Source organism: Polypterus senegalus, chromosome 12 (genome assembly GCF_016835505.1).
Source record: "Polypterus senegalus isolate Bchr_013 chromosome 12, ASM1683550v1, whole genome shotgun sequence".
In the NCBI taxonomy this organism is placed as follows: domain Eukaryota; kingdom Metazoa; phylum Chordata; class Cladistia; order Polypteriformes; family Polypteridae; genus Polypterus; species Polypterus senegalus.
Window position 1 is genome coordinate 20,547,970 of NC_053165.1, and position 20,377 is coordinate 20,568,346.

Consider the following 20,377-nt stretch of genomic DNA (forward strand, 5'->3'; position numbering starts at 1 on the left):
GCCCACTACTTGTTCCCTAGATCCGGTGCCAACAAAACTAGTAAAAAGTGCAATGGATGTTCTTGCAGCGCCTATTCTAACCGTTATCAATAGTTCATTACTGCATGGCACCGTACCTGATGCACTAAAAGTGTCAGTCATTAAACCTTTACTTAAAAAGTCAGACCTAGACCCACACATACTAAATAACTATAGGCCTATTTCAAATTTACCATTTCTCTCTAAAATACTAGAGAAAGTAGTCGCCAGTCAGCTTCAGTCACACCTTACGCGTTACAATTTATTTGAGAAATTCCAGTCTGGCTTTCGCACTGGTCATAGTACAGAAACGGCACTAACACGGGTTGTAAATGACATTCTGATATCCTCTGATGAAGGAAATTCCACTGTAATTATGTTGTTGGACTTAAGTGCAGCATTTGACACCATTGACCATTCTATTTTACTGCACAGGCTAGAAAGCGATGTTGGGCTTACAGGCCCGTGCTCGCTTGGTTCAGTTCTTATTTATCAAATCGATTCCAGTATGTACAGAAATGTGCAGACAGTACTCCATCATTATACACAGAAGTTCAATATGGTGTCCGCAGGGCTCAGTACTGGGACCTTTACTGTTTTCACTTTACATGCTTCCACTGGGATCTCTCATTAGGAAACATAATGTTAATTTTCACTCGTATGCAGATGACACCCAGTTATACCTTTCATTTAAATCAAATGAAGTTTCTCCGATGTTGTCTTTAATTAGTTGTGTTAGTGAATTAAAGGAATGGATGAATGAGAACTACTTGTCTTTAAATACAGATAAAACAGAGATGTTAATTGTTGGAGGGAATGACGCTGATCACAGCAATATTTTGTCGTCATTTAACTCAGTTGGAATCCCAATTAATTTTACTGAATCAGCCCGCAATCTAGGTGTTATCTTTGACTCTAGCATGTCATTTAAAGCATATTACAAAGTCGTCCAAAACATGTTTTTCCATCTTAAAAATGTTAGGAAATTAAGGCGCTTTCTAAATAAACAGGATTGTGAGAAATTAATTCATGCATTTTCTGCAATGCGGTGTTCACTGGCTGTTCAAACTGTTCTCTATACAGCCTCCAGTTAATCCAAAATGCGCTGCAAGAATTATTACAAGAACAAGAAAATATGAACACATAACCCCAGTTCTTAAATCTTTACACTGGCTCCCAGTTAAGTTCAGGGCAGATTTCAAAATCCTCCTTTTAACATATAAAGCATTAAATGGCCAAGGTCCGCTTACTTGTCTGAACTTATCATGACTTACAAACCTGAGCACATTAAGATCTCAAGATGCCGGTCTGCTTAGGATTCCAAGGATTAATAAAATAACAGTGGGAGGTCGAGCTTTTAGTTACAGGGCCCCTAAACTGTGGAATGGTCTTCCTGCTTCCATAAGAGATGCCCCTTCAGTCTCAGCCTTTAAATCCTGGCTGAAGACTCACTACTTCAGTTTAGCATATCCTGACTAGAGCTGCTGATTAACTGTACATACTGCATCTCTGTTGTTAGTCATTAGCACTATAACATAAGTAACATGATAATTATATTTGAATACTAACCCTCACCTATTCTGTTTCTTTTCTCGGTACCCAAATGTGGCCATTGGTGCCACGGCCCACCTGCCAAGTTGTTTGCCTGCCTATGGTAAAGTCATCCCTGATGGAGGATCACAGGAATCATGGGAAAGAGGGGTCCTTTCATCGGAGCAACGTTTCAGCCGTGGCATGGCCAAATGGGGAGGCAGCTAGATGGATGAGGTCTCCAGGACTCTAAAAATATCCAAACCTAATTATGTCATATCATCTACTGTTAAACCGTACTTCTAAAATTTTTATTATTATGCTGTCTTAAGGAATTGTTCTGTTGTGTATATTGTATTGTATTGACCCCCTACTTTTGACACCCACTGCACGCCCAACCTACCTGGAAAGGGGTCTCTCTTTGAACTGCCTTTCCCGAGGTTTCTTCCATTTTCCCTACAAGGTTTTATTGGGAGTTTTCCTTGTCTTCTCAGAGAGTCAAGGCTGGGGGGCTGTCAAAAGGCAGGGCCTGTTAAAGCCCATTGCGGCACTTCCTGTGTGATTTTGGGCTATACAAAAATAAACTGTATTGTATTGTATTGTTAAAAACTCAACAACACAGTGCAGAACGATGGGCAATGCAATTTACATTAGTTATGCTTGAAGTCTAGATTCCAGAAAGGTAGGATCAAGTTGCTAATCTATGGTTGGAGGAACAGATCACAGTTCCTCAGTTGGATGACCAGCACTGATCAGTGAAAAAGCGAGGAGTCTATCAGCTATGCAAAACTATTGAGGTTTAAGGGCACAAGGAACTTCTCTGTTTTAATTTGACCAAAGACAGTTGTCTGTGATACTCAATGTGATTCTAAAGACTGACCAAGAAGTGATCACAGAAGGAGTTTTAAGGTACCCCCAGCTAGAACTGCAATGAGTTTAGAGCAGGGAAATAAGTTGGAGGAAAGGGAGAAAGAGTCAGAAGAGGCAAGACTGAAGAATTCTTTAGTTGGTTCTTGAGAGATGGGCAAGTTGGCAACACATTTCACTATAGAAATGTAGCTGCTGAGGAAACCCAGAGGGACAGGTGGGTTTTGTGCTTCCATTTTGTTTTTTTTTTACTTTGACATTTAAAAAATGCACATGTGTTTTGAGACAAATCTTTTTCTTGGTATTACCCTATCTATGGAGAGACTCCCATTACATTGGTGTAGCCACCTGAGACCGAATAACACGCCAGAAAAGGTTTCTGTCACCTCATTAGCGGCACGCGCACTAACTGCAGTACCTGCAGTGGCCCACTTTGTGAAGCAGCATATTTAGAGAGCTAAAGCGAGATTGTATGTGCTGAATCAAAAGAAAATGACAAACAGATCTTTCTTTTAAGTGAGCTCAGTCTGTAGGGGCAGAAACAAAAATCTAATTATTTCATTGTGACAGTAATACATGGGCATTAATGATTAGTCATCTGTTTGGCGTAGCTTTTAATAGGAATCAGTTAATTGCTCTGCTTGCATTTCACGTTAATGTACTTGTGTAATTCTTTTGTTTTGCAAAGTGCCTTGAGGTGACTCTCATTGGAAATAATGAAAAAGACTGATTGAATAATTAGTCAAATACACATGCTTATAAATTAACTTGTTAGATGCTGAACCCATATTAGGTAAGCATGTAGTGTTACTGTAAATCCTTTTTCTTGTAATAAAAGTTTATGGAAAAAACAATTAATGCAGTATCACCTGCAATGTCTTTAGCCAGAAGCATTTCACCTTGGAGTCCTTGCTGTATTCATAACTAATCGCTATGAACATATTCCTGGGAATCAAGGACAATGCTCGCCACTTCTGGAGCTAGAACCTCCTGCCAGTTTCCTTCATGAGACAAATTAACTTTGTGGTGGACACTTTGTAATGGAGTGGGTTACTTGGGAACAAGATGGATGAGGTGAAATCAGCACCATTGACATTGATGTGGTCAGAATTATAAAATCAGATCAAATCAGAAAAGCTGCTGAAGCCCCTCCACTATTAACTGCAGGGTGGGTTAGGATAGGGTTCACTACCACTGGAGTTGTAGTTTACTGTCATTAATTGCTTTATGCATCTCCTTGTGATGGTGTTATAATTATAGAAGGCACTAAATAAAATAGATTGATTAAATTATGTTTGAGTTGCATAGCTGATGATAATTAAACTGAACCGTGTAAGATTTGTTTGGAACCATATTTTTATTTAAATAAGTCAAATCGAATCATTAAAGGATATAAGGGATGTAACAAGAAGAAGAAGAAGAAGAAGAGATAAACCACATAAACCAAATTAAAACCCACAGCTCCCTCCCTTCCCATCCAACCGCAACCTAAAAACAAAGATAAATCTCTCTATTTTAATAAAAAAAATCTTGGGAGACGAGACTTTTTACCCTGCAACAAAACGTGATCTTTTGAAGATACTTTTTGGAATGAAGTCCTGTGAGACTGAGACTTCTAACATGAGATACTTTCAAGTCACGTCATTCTTACAACCTTTGGAAGCAAGTCCTGCGAGACGGTGACTTTTGCCATTAGATTCTTTCAAGTCACACCCTACTTACAACTATTTTCAAACAAGAATTCGGTCCTCTCACCTCTCAGTCTTGTGAATGCTTTTGTCGGACACACTTCTTGCACTCTTATAAATTTTAATGTTTTTTCTTCACTTTAAGTTCCCAATTAAAGAAGACGTATTATGTCCAACTCATCAAGATTGGTTATCAACAGAAAAAATGAGTACACAGGCATTCCTAGCACCTAGAAACGAGGAAGTTAATTTATGGCTAAAATGATGATCGGTAACACGGCAAAATGGTTAAACGCATATCAATAGACTATACTGAAACAGTTGGTGGTGATCGTACAGAAGATGAAAACAACAACTTACAATATCACAAAGAATATCTATAACCGTTAACACCGGCCAATCTTCCTCCACACAAATTACTGTAAAAAGAAGGATGTATCCAAGAAAGGTAATGTAGTACATCTCCCACGGATAACATTAGACACCAAAGAAGATCTTGATATGCAATTCGTATTAAAACGTTAACAGTTTCTCGTTAGAATATCTTTTGCAAAGACAATTAACAAATCTCAGAGACAAACATTTGAAAAAGTCATTTTATTTAATAGAGAGAAAGAAACGAAATGCAATCACAGACAGTTATGCGTCACGTAGATGAAAATGTAACACTTCACGTGAAAATTAAAGTCTGTTTAAATTGTACATTGACATTCCCATACGTGAGCGGCAGGGGGTTGGTGAGCAAAGCAAGCGGGGCAAAGCCCCGTAGAAAATAAGTAAATAAATAAATAGAAAGTAAGGGGTTGCTCTGCCCCTCCTCTTAAGCACCACTCCTCCAGAGTCTGTCAAATGCCTTCTCTGCTTCCAATGAAATCCGTGCAGCAGGAAGAACTTGAGAGTAGTCATTGTTAACTCTTTCAGGGCTGATGTCGACTTTTGTCAAAATTTAGGAGTAGAGGACGGCAATCAGCTGTAAACTGCAACAAAACTCACCCTTACATGTTAGTTCGACTCTCATTGCTAGAAGGAAAGTTACACAGCTTTGCTGATTTAACCTCGATTCCCTACAGGTGCAGGAGTAGCGAAGAGCAAACAACCTCTAAAATGGCACCGACATCTGGCGAGAGACCAAAGCAAATGTGCAATGCAAAATACTCCATGGACATTTTACGTAATTTCGTTGAATAGAACTCTGACTCGTCGGAGTTTTATGCAAGTGATCTGGAGATGGATATCGAGGTGCCGGCATCATCTGATCGGTCCCCTACAGCATCATTCACCTGGGAGGACCACCACTTATGATGACAAAAGGTACAAATCATATTGTGTCACACTGAGACCGCCACCACCACCCACCTGCTGTGCGAAGACAGCCAGCCCACCGTGCATTCCTGCTGACCACCTAGGTGCCCCCACACAGCCACTGCCAGCAGACATGCCAAACATGCGCCATCAGCAGGCACAGCACCAGACATTTTTTGTTGACTTATGTGTGAAACCATAACATTCAGCCCTCAAAGAGTTAATAATATGCGAGAGACAGCACAAATTGTCAGCAGCTTAGCAAGATGGAATAAAACCAAGTCTGATCAGAATGTACCAGTTTGGCAATGACTGCTGATGATGAGCTAATATTCTGGCCAGTAGTTCAACGTCCATATTCATCAATGATACAGGCTGGCAATCAGAACACTCAATTGTGTCCTTGCCCTGCTTTTAAAGAAGCAAGATAATAGCAGAGCAGCGATGAAGCTATAAAGAACTTATAGTGGAGAATAAAATCAGAAATAAAGGTTGAGCTATTTAAGTCCGTATTCCTAGTGTGTTGTACCGTGTTAGCCATTATGAATGTAGTGAGAAGTCAAGCAAAATGACACCTTTCATTGGCTAACTAAAAAGATTACAATATGCAAGCTTTCGAGGCAACTCAGTCCAAAAGATTAGCAATACGTCTGCTTGATTTCCTTCCAACTTCTGGGATTTTCCTTTAAAAAAGCAATTGAGATCATCGGTAAGCTCACTGATAGTAATTAGAGCTTCCAGTAACATGACTATCAAAGACCTTGGTTCAAGGAGGTAAAGCCAACCGCGGGCAACCACACATCTGCCCAGGCTAAAGCAGAAATACCTGCCTTTCACGCATTTGTAAGAACCGGAGACATTGCCTTACAGTCTGAATGCTGTAAATCGAGAAAGAAAAGAATATGCTGCCCCAAATGGAGCACTTTTGTCTTCTGAAAAATTATTTCATGAGCATATCATAAAAGTTTCAAAGTAATGTGGTGGGGCATCTCCATTGTGCTGCCCTCTCATCACCTCCGGTTTGAAGTGTGGCAAATTTAGAAACCATATCAGCTATAGGGCAAACCAGAAACAAATACATTTCCTTTCTCAGCACCTTCCAGGGCCCCAATAATTCTAACATTATGCTTCTGTTCAATCCATTTCTTCTGAATATCTTGGACCTCAACATGCAATGATTCAATCTCAAGATCATGTCTCTCCATGCAGCTGTAATAAAAATAGAATACCACAGCTTTAACTCCTTCCTTTTCAAGTCACTTTTATCTGCCTTTAGATCAGAAAAACTTCTTTGAAAAGCGGTGTTTGGGCTTCTGTGGAGATCTCCAATCTGCTTTTTAACAGAATCGTATGACTTACTGATACTAGAAACTGTGTAAATAGTGCCCTCTACCATACTGCCTGAATGCAAGGTTTTAATTGCTTTCTTCGCTGGGCTTCCGATGGAAGATTGAAGTGGTGCTCTTTGGCCAGAATAATCCATGGATACCAGCACTGGTATGAGAACACTATGCTTAAATAATTTTAAAAAAAGGGAATGAGGGAAGAATGAGAAAAGAAGGGAGTTAAGCAGAATGCACAGAGCTCACTAAAACACAGGCATCCACCACTGGGCATCATGTGGTCTCATTTGACTGTATGCGATTAATGATTTATAGGATGAATCTTGTTTAAATGTTAGTCTAGTGGGGTAGCCATTGGGAATTTTCTGTGGCAAATATTCTCTTATGAATGCACCATGCCTTGGCATCATTCTGTACTCCCTTTCACAGTCACTCCCTGTTTTACAGTATATGTCTTCTGTAGTTTACGGTAGTATCACAAAGCATTTTGCATTGTAATTTACTTTGTGATATGAGGATTTAGCCATTTAGAATTTATTGTACCTAACTAAAATCAACATTGTGCCGTTTGCAGCTACCAAGTGGGTGAAATATGTTTAGCTCAAAGTTCATTTCATGACCTGATCACTGCTGCTGTGGAGTCTGTATATACTGTTGGAGTCTACTTTTGAAATTATAGTTTCATTTCTCATATAACAGGCATGAATGCTATCTGTTCCCTATAAACTGACCCTGGGTGTTTATCAGTGGCGGCCTTAGGGGTGTGCGGTGCCTAGGGCTGACCAACTCCACGAGGGGCCAGTAACGTCAAACGATCTTACTGGTATGGGTGGACTGTATAAACTTGCACGCAAATTTAATAAAAATAATGTTAACCCAACAAATTAGCTCTAACCAAACCAACCAAGGGACCATCACATTAATTCTTGGGTCAATAGTGTTTTCCGACTATGAAACACATTTAAACCTATCCTTATCATAAGCCGTGGATGAATAGTGAAGTCCATCTACTATTAAAATAAAGTGAATCCACCTTAGGATCTGGCAGAGTGAAGGCCTACAACTCATCCAGAGCTAATCTAAGGAGGGGCATCAGGAAAGGCAAACATGACCAAAAATTTCAAATTACGGAGAATTTTCATAACAACTCAGACCCTTGTCGCATGTGGATAGAGGATCCAGCCTATTAGATTAGAAACCTGATAACCCAACCCTTACTACCAGCTGTGCATCCCTTCCTGATGAGCTTAACAACTTCTATGTTCATTCCAACAAGGACAACAAAGAAATACCCTTACAAACAGAGCTACCTACTGATGAGTGGCCTCGTACACTCTCCACCATCGATATGTGTGCTGCACTGAGCAGGGTGAATGTGTGTAAGGCTGCTGGCATTGATGGCATCTCTGGCCAACTACTTCATGCTTGTGCAGAGCACATGACAGCAGGTCTTCACTGACATTTTCAGTTTGTCCCTGGCCCAGGCTGTTGTACCAATGTCCCTCAAGACAACAACCATTATGCCGGTGCCAAAGCAATCCACTGGAGTGGGCTATAATGACTTCTGCCCAGTTGCACTCACCTCCATCATTACAAAGTGCTTTGAGAAGCTGGCCCTCATTCATCTCAAAGCATGCCTGCTTCCCCCCATACTGAATCTCCATCAGTTTGCATATCTTCCAAACAGGTCATCTGAAGATGCTGTTTCTACAGCACTTCACACAGCCGTGACCCACCTGGAAAACTCTGGCAACTATGTGAGTATGCTGTTCATTGTCTATAGTTCAGCATTAAATACAATCATCCCTTCCCCTACAAGCTGGTTATAAAGCCCAGTGAGCTTGGCTTTAGCGCCCCCCTCTGTAATTAGATTCTGGATTTCATTTCCTAACCTACAGTCTGTTAGGTTAGATAGCCACACTTCCTCAACCCTGACCCTGAACTATGGTTTGTGTGCTGAGCCTCAACTCTACTACCTCTTCACTTATGGTTCTAACACAATCATTAAGATTGTTGATGACACCACAATAATAGGCCTTATCAGTAACAGCAATAAGTCAGCCTACAGAGAAGAGTTCCAGCACCTAATGACATGTTGTTCCAACAATAACCTGGCCTTGAACGTCCTGAAAACCAAGGAACTCATTGTGGATGATAGGAAATCCAAGAGACTATGGCTGAGCATGCCTCCAGCTTTTATTGTCTCTGCATTAACATTTCCAAAGAGTATTTCATGGTTCCTCTAAACCTTCATTCTGTTCAAAAAGGCACATAAACATTTTTACTTTCTAAAGAAGACTGAGGAAATTCCAAATATCTTGTTATATTCTAGTAAACTTCAACCACTGAACCATTGAAAGAATTCTCACCAACTGTAACACAGAATGTTATGGTAACTGAATGTTCTCAGACCGGAAGTCTCCGCAGCAGGTAGCGTAAAGTGACCAGCACTTCCTTGGTTCTTCTTAGAAGCCATTGAGGACCTCCACCACAAACAGCACCTGCTGAAGGCATGAAGCATAATTGGGGACCCCCTCTCACCCTAGCCGTGGTCTGCTTACTCTTTTGCCTTTGGGAAGGTGGTACAGGAGGCTACCTATTAGCACAAGAAAGATCAGGAACAGCTTCTGCCTTGCAGTCGTCACCCTGCTGAACTCCATATTCAAGCTCTAGGACACCTTCACCTTTCACACTGCACTTTTAAACCATACATGCACACCATTGGAATCTCTATATTTATATTCACTAGCCTGCTCGATCCGCTCACTAACCTCCAGGCGGGCACTACACGCTAGCCACAGTGCTGATCTGCCGCTCGCGTATGGGGAAGCGCATGTACAATGTAAACAGATTGTTATTTTCATGGGAATTGTTACATATGCATAATAGAACTAACTATTTTACATTACAGCAAGTAATTAACCATAGTAAAAAATAATAAAACGTAATAAAATGAAAAGAAAATTATGTTTCATGTTGCGTTAGAGGAATTCGTTGCGTTATACATTTTCGTTCTGTTTGGCTTTTAAATTAACACACAAATACTTTTAAAACTTAAAGTTTTACTGTAAAACTTCAGTAAAAGCAACATTTGGAATTAACTTTTCGTCAATATTGCTTTGAATTTTGATTCCGTGTTTGGAGTTACATTGTGACAATGCATCATATAACTGCCCATGAGCGAATTTCGTTTCTTTCTCTCTAATTAGTATTAACATTCGACTTTTTCGAATGTTTGTCCCTGTGATTTGTTGATTGTCATAGGAAAAGCTATTCTAGCGGCAAATATGAATGGCAAATCAAGATCTCCTTTGATGTCTAATGTTATCCGTGGAAGATTGTCACCTGTTAAAATTTTACCTGTCAGAATTGTTTGATTAATTTTGAATACAACTTAACTTGCCCAGGCAGAATGGTGGTGCAGTGGTAGTGCTGCTGCCTCATAAGGAGACCCGGGTTTGCTTCTTGGGTCCTCCCTGTGTGGAGTTTGCATGTTCTCCCCGTGTCTGTGTGGGTTTCCTCCCACAGTTTAAAGATTCTAAATTGTGTGGGTAAGTGTCCTGCGGTGGGCTGGCGCCCTGCCCTGGATTTGTTCTTGCCTTGCGCCCTATGCTGGCTGGGATTGGCTCCAGTGGACCCCCATGACCCTGTGTTAGGATATAGCAGGTTGGGTAATGACTGACTGCCTGACTAATCTTGCCATATTGCATAGCCCATTACTTAGACATAAATTACGCAATAACATTACAATACATCCTTCTTTCAACAGTAATTCGGACAGTGTTAACGGTTGTAGATATTCTACGGGATATTGTAAGTTGATGTGTTCATTTTCCGCACCATCAACACCAACTGTTTCAGCATAGTCTATTGATACGCATTTAACCAATCTGCAGTGTAACCGATCAACAATTTTCTCATTAATTCGTTTGACTTCATTGTTTCTCGGTGCTAGGATTGCCAGTGTACTCATTTCTTCTGTTGATAACCCTTCGGGATGAAATTCTTCAATAAGATTTGGACATAACAAGTCTTCTTTTATTGGGAACTTAAAATGAGGAAAACATAAAAATGTATAAGTGCGCAAGGACTTAGTCTGACAAAAGCATTCACACAAATGAGAGGTCCATGGGCTGTTAACCTGAAATAGTTGAGGGAGTTGAAAAGATCTCTTGGCAATAGTCTCATCTCAAGATTTTCTTTTATAATTGAGTGATACTCATTTACTCTTAATAATAACTCTTTTTATACCCTTGACTTACTTTTGTTTGTGCAAATCCCATGGTGCTACACTGTATATATTTATATTTATACTTATGTGATTACTTGCAATTCATTTCTATTTGCACTTCTGGTTAGATACAAAACTGTATTTTGTTGTCATGTACATGTACTGTGTTCAATAACAATAATGTTGAATCAAATCCAATCTTATGTACCATTTGTAAAAACGATAAAGACCAAACCACTGGAAACATTCAGCATTTTCTTTGACAATAATGTTCAGAAAGCTGGCAAAAGTAATCGACAGAAGCAAGCAGACCAAACTTGACAGAACATTCATAATATTATTACATTATATGGTGGCTCTGGGGCTAGGGATCTGCACCTGCAATCGGAAAGTTGCCGGTTCGAATGCCAAAAGGGACTCTGCTCTGTTGGGCCCTTGAGCAAGGCCCTTAACCTGTAACTGCTGAGTGCTTTGAGTAGTGAGAAAAAGCGCTATATAAATGCAAAGAATTATTATTATTTGCGGAGTGTTGTATAACAGCAGTCTTCCACAAGGCAGCTTTGCTTAACTAGTTGGCAAAGAGTTGCAACAGTCAAAAACTGTACAGCTCAGCAGAAAAATAGTTCAATATAAAAATAAAGGTGTGTTAGTATGGGGCATTTCTTTGTATTGTTGTGAAAATAAGTCAAATGCCTTTGTAGAAGCAAAATTGAGTTTTTATGTTTCCACTCAAATAAAAATCCACTAGAGGGCAGCATGGTCTCATTTTTATTCCTAGGTGTGACAGCTCTGAATTGTAGGCTTTTATTTTGATTGATGAGCTCACTTCCCTTCTCTCAGTTAGCGCAATCCTAGCATTTGGGGAGAGGAGAATTTTTTTCTCACATTTTTATGAAAACAGGGCAATGTCAAACCATTACACAGAACGCGGACACTTTTATTATCAAGTTCACAGTTGAAAACGCCCAGAGCGAATGCAAGGTTAACAGAATCAGAATAGTCTAGCATAAATATGAATGAGAATGGCAGTAAACATAATAAGTGCCATGTCATTATGCTCAATACATGGTGAGGTAAGTCGGTACACAGAGTCAGGGGCAAGGAGTAAATCTCAGATCTTTGTCTGTATTTGGAGCTACCAGTGTTTCAAAGGAGTGCTGTGGACAGGCAACCCAGGTGGGCTACAAAATGATGTATCAGTAAGCAAAATTGCTTTTATACCTCTGCATGCCTACTGAGTGTAAAGTGAGGGAGCCATGCACTTTTTATGGCACCTGAAAACTCTGGGAGCTTGCTGCTGCTGCTGTGCATTCTGAGAAAAAGTATAACAAAATAAGCCCGTTGTAAATTTTTACATTTAGAAAAGAACATATCTTGGCAGGACCAGAATTATATTAATTAATCTGTGGACGATTTCACTATGAAAGGCTGCATATAAAAAACAGATTAAGTGCAGGGTTGCACAGTGTTAGCTCTGCTGCCTCTTAGCTCTAGGGATCTCAGTCAACATCTACATGAACTTTCACTTTTAAAAACTGTATGTTACCATATCCATGTGGGTTTGTTGAAATAAATAATATACAAGATATTGGAAAAATTGGTTTGGTTTTGTAAGGAAGGTATTGTGCTTAACCAAGACATAATGTGCCCATCACTTCCTTCAAAGAAGCATGGCCAATGACTTTAAATTTTAATGTGATTACACATCTGTGTATGAAGCCTTCATCAATCTAATAATTAAATAATAAAATCTAATAACAATAATGAAAGTTCACTTTATTTCACCTTTAATCAAACTGGCAACCTTCCATAGATTCTTTGAGAAGCATCCAACTGCAGAGCTGCAGAGCCAATACGTCACTGCAGGTTTACAGCAGCAGTTCTAGACCAGTAGGTTCAGAACATTACCTCACATTTCTAGTACACGCTAACTGCACAAACCCCTAACCTTAACAATACTGACCCCTACTCTTAAGATTATCCTCGTTTTAACTATTGTCACACACGCTAAAGGGCTTGAGTAAGGACAGTTCCAAGATATACCAGGATGTGGCAGAGTGCACTGACTCTTTTTCTCCCTTGTCTGCAGACCGTTCACAGGCGATCCCACCTGGTCCTCTTGATGTCACTTCCGGGACCGAGCCAATAAAAGGAGACCTTGCCGGCTCCAGCCCCTGTGATGTCACGTCCGGGCTCACACCAATGGCAGAAGACCTTCATGAGCCCGACCCCTTTGACTTCACTTCCTGTCTTCCCCTTTAAAAGCCTCCAACTTTTCCCTATTCCCTCAGTTCTGTTTTGGACTCGGTTTTTTTATGCACAGCAATTCTATATTCATTTGATCGACTTTGCAGCCAGGAAATCAATTATACGAGTGGCTGCCCCAAACCTTTTCATGACTCATATGTCTCATTTTTGCGACACTATGTATACTACACGCTAACCACTCTAACGATAACCTTAACATCCTTTCTAAATCTGTTGGTCTACACCTGCAATGACGTCTGCTCACCTAGGTCTCCCGCTTCATTATAATTTGGGACTTCCACCCAGAAACTGTGGTGACGTATGGCTCTGCAGTTGAATATTACTGGATCCTTTTTGCAGACAGCCTCCATTCTGCCTCTTCATATTGTTTAGTGTCCGTAATTGTGAACCCAGGGTGTTCATATGTGAGATGTTCCACCAGATTATTTGTAATAAAGGATAGCTCCAATACAGAGAGGAGTGATCACTCTGCTGTTATTATAACAGTATCTCCCAAGACTTTTAGTTACTTAGTCTATGATTTCTATTTTATTTTGGCATTATGATTAATATTATAATAAAACAAATCTATCTGTTTATTGTCGAAGGCCATGTTAAAGAATTGTTTATGATGAGGGCCATCAACATGGCTTGTTCAAACTCTGTGTCTAAAATTTATGGTGTCTGGTAGTTTGAAACACCTTCAGGCAAGCCTAGAATGTCCAATTTTATAAATGACCCGCATTCTTCTTTTCTATCATGTTATTATATGCCTGTGTTTCAAGCAGAGACAGTTTCGATTGTGTCTCTAATCACTGCAGCCACTGCTCTTTAACCTTCTGACACATCTTATCTCTTTCTAGTGCCTCAGCATCATTTTTGCAATAATGTGAGCCAAACCAGTGTAAGCACTCAGTACAAGTGGTAAAGATCATATTAAGCAATACTCCTCAATACAGGTAAGGCACATTAACAAAATACTCCACAATACTGGCAAGGCACACACACTCAGTTCCATAATTTGATGCTATCCAATTTAATTGCCTCTGCTTGCTGCCTCATTATATTAGGTTTTCTTGAACATTTATTTTCTGTGATCAATGTGTAATGCTTCTATATTGTTTAGTGAGAGACACCCCTTGCACTGCACAGTGAATTCACATATCACTGAAATATGCCTTACATTTCTTTCTTTGAGAATCTGCAGTGCTATGTGTGATTTACTCTTCTGATGTTACTCACAGATTCCTCTTGTCATATCAAAATCATTTATATCAATGTGGAGCAGTAACAATCCAAACACACAGCCATGGCAGACACGTTGGATGGGTGGCTAAGCAGACTGTCTAACTGTCTAATTATTTGAGGGTCACTCTAAGGCCGGGTTTATACTTCACGCGACGCGATGCATGCGCCAGTGAACGTTCCTGCTATGCAAGCATTTTTCTGTTTATACATGCACACGTACTTTACTTAAATCTGGTGGAATCCACCAGAGACATTATCATGATGAGAACAGGTTCGGCTTCGCTGTGTTGTGAATTGCCTGGAACAGCCATTAAATTCCGATGACACCTTACCTAAGACCCAAAGCCAACCCGTCTCTGCTCATATTGTAGTTTCTTCTGGAGCTGCTCATGGGAGGTGTGCCACACTGTTAGCCTTTCATTTTCAAATGACTGCTAAGGCCATTAGGTTGTGTAACAGCACTTATCTTATTATGTTAGCACATACACTCTGTTTTTAACATTGTCTGGACACCTTCTCTCACCGGAGTGTGCCAATACCACCACTCTCTTCCCATGTCAATAACATTTCACATGCTTTCGAGGAGCTTTCAATCCAATACTACTTACTGTACAAATGTTCTACCTAAAATAAATCATTTTTTCATCAAGACAAGCTCTCATTATTTCAATTATTCTTAAGGACTTTTTTTTGCATTGTTCATAACATTTGCATATAATTTTTCAAAAGATCAGTTGATGGAATGTTTGAACATACAGTATTCGATTTTAACTAGAGATTATAAATACAAGAAGCTCAAATATATATATATCAGTCAGCCACAACTTTAAAACCACTGGCAGGTGAAGTGAATAACTTTGACTATCTAGTTACAATGGCACCTGTGAAGGAGTGGAACACATTAGGCTGGAAGCAGGAAAAATAGGAAACTGTATGGATCTGAGTGACTCTAACAAGGACCAAACTGTGATGGCTAGACAGCTGGGTCAGGGCATCTCCAAAATGGCTGGTTTTATGGAGTGTTCCCAGTATTTATTGGTTAGTACCTACAAAAAGTGGTCTAAGGAAGGGCAACTGGAAAACCAGTGACAGGGTCAAGGGCACCCAAGGCTCACTGATGTGCGTGGAGTACCAAAGCTAGCCTGTCTGGTCCAATCTCACAGAGGAGTGACTATAGCTTAATTGCTGAAAACCCTTATACTGGCCATAAGATGAAGGTGTCAGAGCACACAGTGCATCAAAACTTGCTGCATAATCACAGATCAGTCAGGGTGCCCATGATGACCCCTATCCACTGTTGAAAGCACCTACAATGGGCATGTGAGCGTCAGAACTAGACCATGGAGCAATGGATGAAGGTGTCCTGGTCTGATGGATCATGTTTTCTTTCACATGAACAGCTGGGTGAGTGTATGGTGCATTACCCAGGAAAGAGAACAGGCAGCAGGATGCACTATGGGAAAAAACTAAGCTGACAGAGGCAGTGTGACACTCTGAGCAATGTTTTGATGAGAAACCTTGGCTCCTGGCATTCGTGTGAATGTTACTTTGACACATACCACCTATCCAAAAATTGTTGCAGACCACATACACTCCTTCATGACAAGGATATTCCCAGATGTCAGTGGCCTCTTCCAGCAGGAGAATGCACCCTGCCACACTGCAAAAATTGTTTAGGAATGGTTTGAGGAACATGACAAAGAGTTCAAAGTATTGGCTTGGCCTTTAAATTCCCCAGATCTCAGTTTGATTGAGAATCTGTGGGGTGTGCTTGAAAAACAAGTCTAATCCATGAAGGCCCCAACTGGCAACTTACAGAACTTAAAGGATCTGCTGCTAAGATCTTGGTGTCAGATACCATGGGACACCTTCAGAGATCTTGTAGAGTCCATGCCTTAGGGTCAGAAGTCTTTTGGTGACACGAAGGGGACTTGCAAAATAATCTATCTATCTATCTATCTATCTATCTATCTATCTATCTATCTATCTATCTATCTATCTATCTATCTATCTATCTATCTATCTGGCATGTGGTTTAATGTTGTGGCTAACCATTATAATTTTTCAATGTTCTTCTGATATGACTGACTACAAGAAATTACATCCTTAAAATTAAATTCTTTTGTTTGATTATAGATTTCATATAAGATTAATTAAGGGTAAATCAATTTTAAAAAATCCCAAAATGAAAATGGCATACAAATGAGATCAGAAAGAACAAAGACTGCTCAGATTTCTATACTAATAATACTGAACTTTCTATACACAGAAAGCCTACTTTAACATGTACAGTACATCTTAAATTTTTTGGAGTAGTCATTATCTGTCTATGATATTGTTGCTAATCCAGCACTATATTTTACTTGGTTTTGTTGGTTCCTGAAGAAGGTTACTATTAAATGATTTAAAAAGAGGGCCTACCTCATATTTTAGATTCAGTATTTTAGCAATTATCAAATAAGAAAAAGAACATAATAAATGCAGCATCATTTCTATCTTCTTATGTCATATTTGTGCTTTGCAAGGAATATTTTGCAACATAAAAATTATGGAAGCTGTTTTAATGTTGCAGGCTATCACTGAGGTAAAACAGGACCTAATGTGATATCCACCACATCTACATCCATGTGGGACACAAAATGATTCAGTAATAGGGATAAAGTACATTACTTTTTTATTTTATTTGAAGAAAATAACATTCCATACAATCAAGGCTTACATTTACAACAAAGAAAATAATATTCCATACAATCGAGTGAAAGTTAATAAACCACAATTCAGCCTCTGCCTGAGAGAGAGAGAGAGAGAAAGAGGAGAGCCGAGAGCAGGAGCAAATCTTTAAAAACAACAAAAAGGGAGAATATCCTTTTTCCTAATATAAAAGTCTATTCTAAAATTTTATAATTTAGATATTGCCATATTTGAAAAAAGTTTTGTATAGATCCTCTAAGTGAGAATTTGATTATTTTCCAATTTCAAATAGTATATAACATCACTTACATGCTGACTTATAACAGGTGGGCTGGGATTCTTCCAGTTGAGCAGGATAAGTTGGTGTACTAGTAGTGAGGTAAAGGCAATTATAATCAATTTGTCCTTCTCCACTTTAAGCCCTTCTGAGAGTTCAGCAAACACAACTCTTAATGGGTTAGGAGTGATTGTGGCACCAAGGCTGTCTGATAGGCGTTCAAAGATTTTTGGCCAGAATGTTCTTATTTTATGTATTTGGTGCACACAAAAAACGTGGCCCTGGGATTCTGGAGGTCAGTTACAACGTTCAGAGGTTGAATCTTGGCCTGGATATATTTTGGACAATTTTAACCGAGATAAATGTGCTCAATAAAAGATTTTAAATTGAATGATTGAATGTTTTGCGCATATGGAGGTAGAGTGTATTCTGTGCATGGTTGCCTTTCAGTCCTTTTCAGAGATGTTAATTGAAAGATCCTTTCCCTACCATGCCCTGGGACCTTTGAAAGGAGGGGACTTTAAAATATTTTTATATATTATTGAGATGTTGTCTGAGTCTTCAAGACTGATCAGTATTTCTTCTTAAATAGAATGGGTGGGAGGTGATGCAATTTGGGCAGGTTTTGATTTGAAAGTAGTGGAAAAATTGTGTTGCTGGGAAGATAAATTTGAAGTGTATTTGCTCAAAAGATGCAAAGACATTATTTATATACAAAAATGTTTTAATTCCGAACGTTTTCCAAACTTTATATACTGTGTAGATATGAACAGGTGGAAAAGTTGAAAGGCGTGTAGAAGTGCAATTGATAAAAGCTTCTGTCTTGAAGTGCTTCCTGCACTAGTTCCATAGTCTGAGTGATTGATGGACAACTGGATTAATAGTATATTATTAATAATTTGTATTTATGGGGAAAAGTGCAGGGCATATAAAAAAATACAGCAAGATTTTATTTCTAAATGGTCATCATTTTGTGTCAACTCCATGGCTTTATAGCTTGTATATACTGTATAAAGCACATTACTAGATTCATTTTTTAGGTTGATCCTCAGGAATCATATGGAATCTTATAGGATATATTTTTTGATACCACTACTATTTACAAAAAAAAGATATTGGTTTTGTTTAATAACAAGTTAAAAATCTTTCCATTATACCAAAACAAATTGAATTAAAACAATTAAAGGTTAAGGGTAGATGTTTTTATTAATGCGATAGTACTAAGACAACTATAATCAACACAGAGGCATAAAAATACATACTTTCTAACAAAAAAGAACTCTGTCTCGATTGGAGACAAAGATGATCCTGCTGCTACGATATTTAGGCTTTTCTGTCTATATTTTCTGCTGCGGGCTGCCGCCCCGCCTGGGGTTTGTTTCCTGCCTTGCGCCCTGTGTTGGCTGGGATTGGCTCCAGCAGACTCCCGTGACCGTGCATTAGGATATAGCGGGTTGGATAATGGATGGATGGATGTTTCTATTTTTCTAGTTCCTTCATTTCATATCCTGAAATCTGGTCTATAACAAAAGAGTTTGGTTCCATAAATCATACAGTATTAAGTTCTTTATGCCACAAGAAGGCTCTAGTATTTTTGTCTCTTGAAAACATTACCAAACTCAGGATAACAAGCAGTGAGTCATCATCATCATCATCATCATACCTTACCACGCCACTCCCGTATCCAAAGCAGAGAGTAATAAGAATGATCATTCGTATTATAGCAACTAAATTTATTAATTTTACAAATTTAGTAGTTTTGCCCAAGTAACCCAGTAGGTAGTGTGACCAGTGAGAACATCTTCCCATGAAAATGGTCCATAGCTCGTAATTGAATTATTTTATTGACATATCAGAGGTTGGCATGCTGAAATCCTAGCTATTTAAACAAGCAGGAGGACATTTATTGAGAGAACTTTTGAAATCGGGTAAAATTAGATATCATATCATCTTTATATATATACATTACCGTGGCTGTTCGTTTGTCCGTCCGGGATTTTAAATCACCTGTAGCTTGCAAACCGTTTGACCTATTGACCTGAAACTTGGTACCCATATACTACGTGACGTCTACTATCCGCTTTCGGGGTGATGATTGACCTTCAAGGTTATTCCTCTTTTAATTTTTATTGTATTTTATTTTAGAATCAACTCTTAGCAGCGGCCAGCAGGGCGGCCATGCGGTGCATACATACGGGCACCGTTCTCATCTCTACCACCTTCGCCATCACTTCCCCTATCTCTTCATATCGTAAATCATTCTTGATGCAGATTGAAGACATAAGTGCCATCTTAAGTGAAAAATTAAAGAAAATGTACCAAGTAATTGCAACACAAACACTGACTTAATCAGTTTTAACGCGAAAAGATGCCGACGAAAGAAGAGAAGAAGCGGGCCGCTAGGATGAAGAAAAGAAGAGCTGCTCAGGACACCTGAGCAAACGAATGCTAAATGTACAGAGAAAGAGTCTGAAAACTAGGAATGCTCAAGTTGTAACGGCCGACCCCTTACCCGGCAGGCAGCTACACCTCCAAGACCTGTGGCCTGGATTAATTACTGAGGTTGAATCTAATCAAGCCGTACCTTTAACAAATTAAAACTTTTCCCCACATTCGACGGTGTAAATAAGCACAAAAGAAAAGCAGATATGTAAACTTAAACTGATAAATTGTATTAAATGAAACAGAATGACAAAACAAATTATAAATATCCCTCCACCAAAGCAACACCGTGACAAACACCTATATGAATACAGTAATCCCTCACTATATCGCGCTTCGACTTTCACGGATTCACTCCATCGCGGATTTTAAATGTAATCATATCTAAATATATATCACGGATTTTTCCCTGGTTCACGGATTTCTGTGCACAATGGGTCTTTTAATTTATGGTACATGCTTCCTCAGTTTGTTTGCCCAGTTGATTTCATAC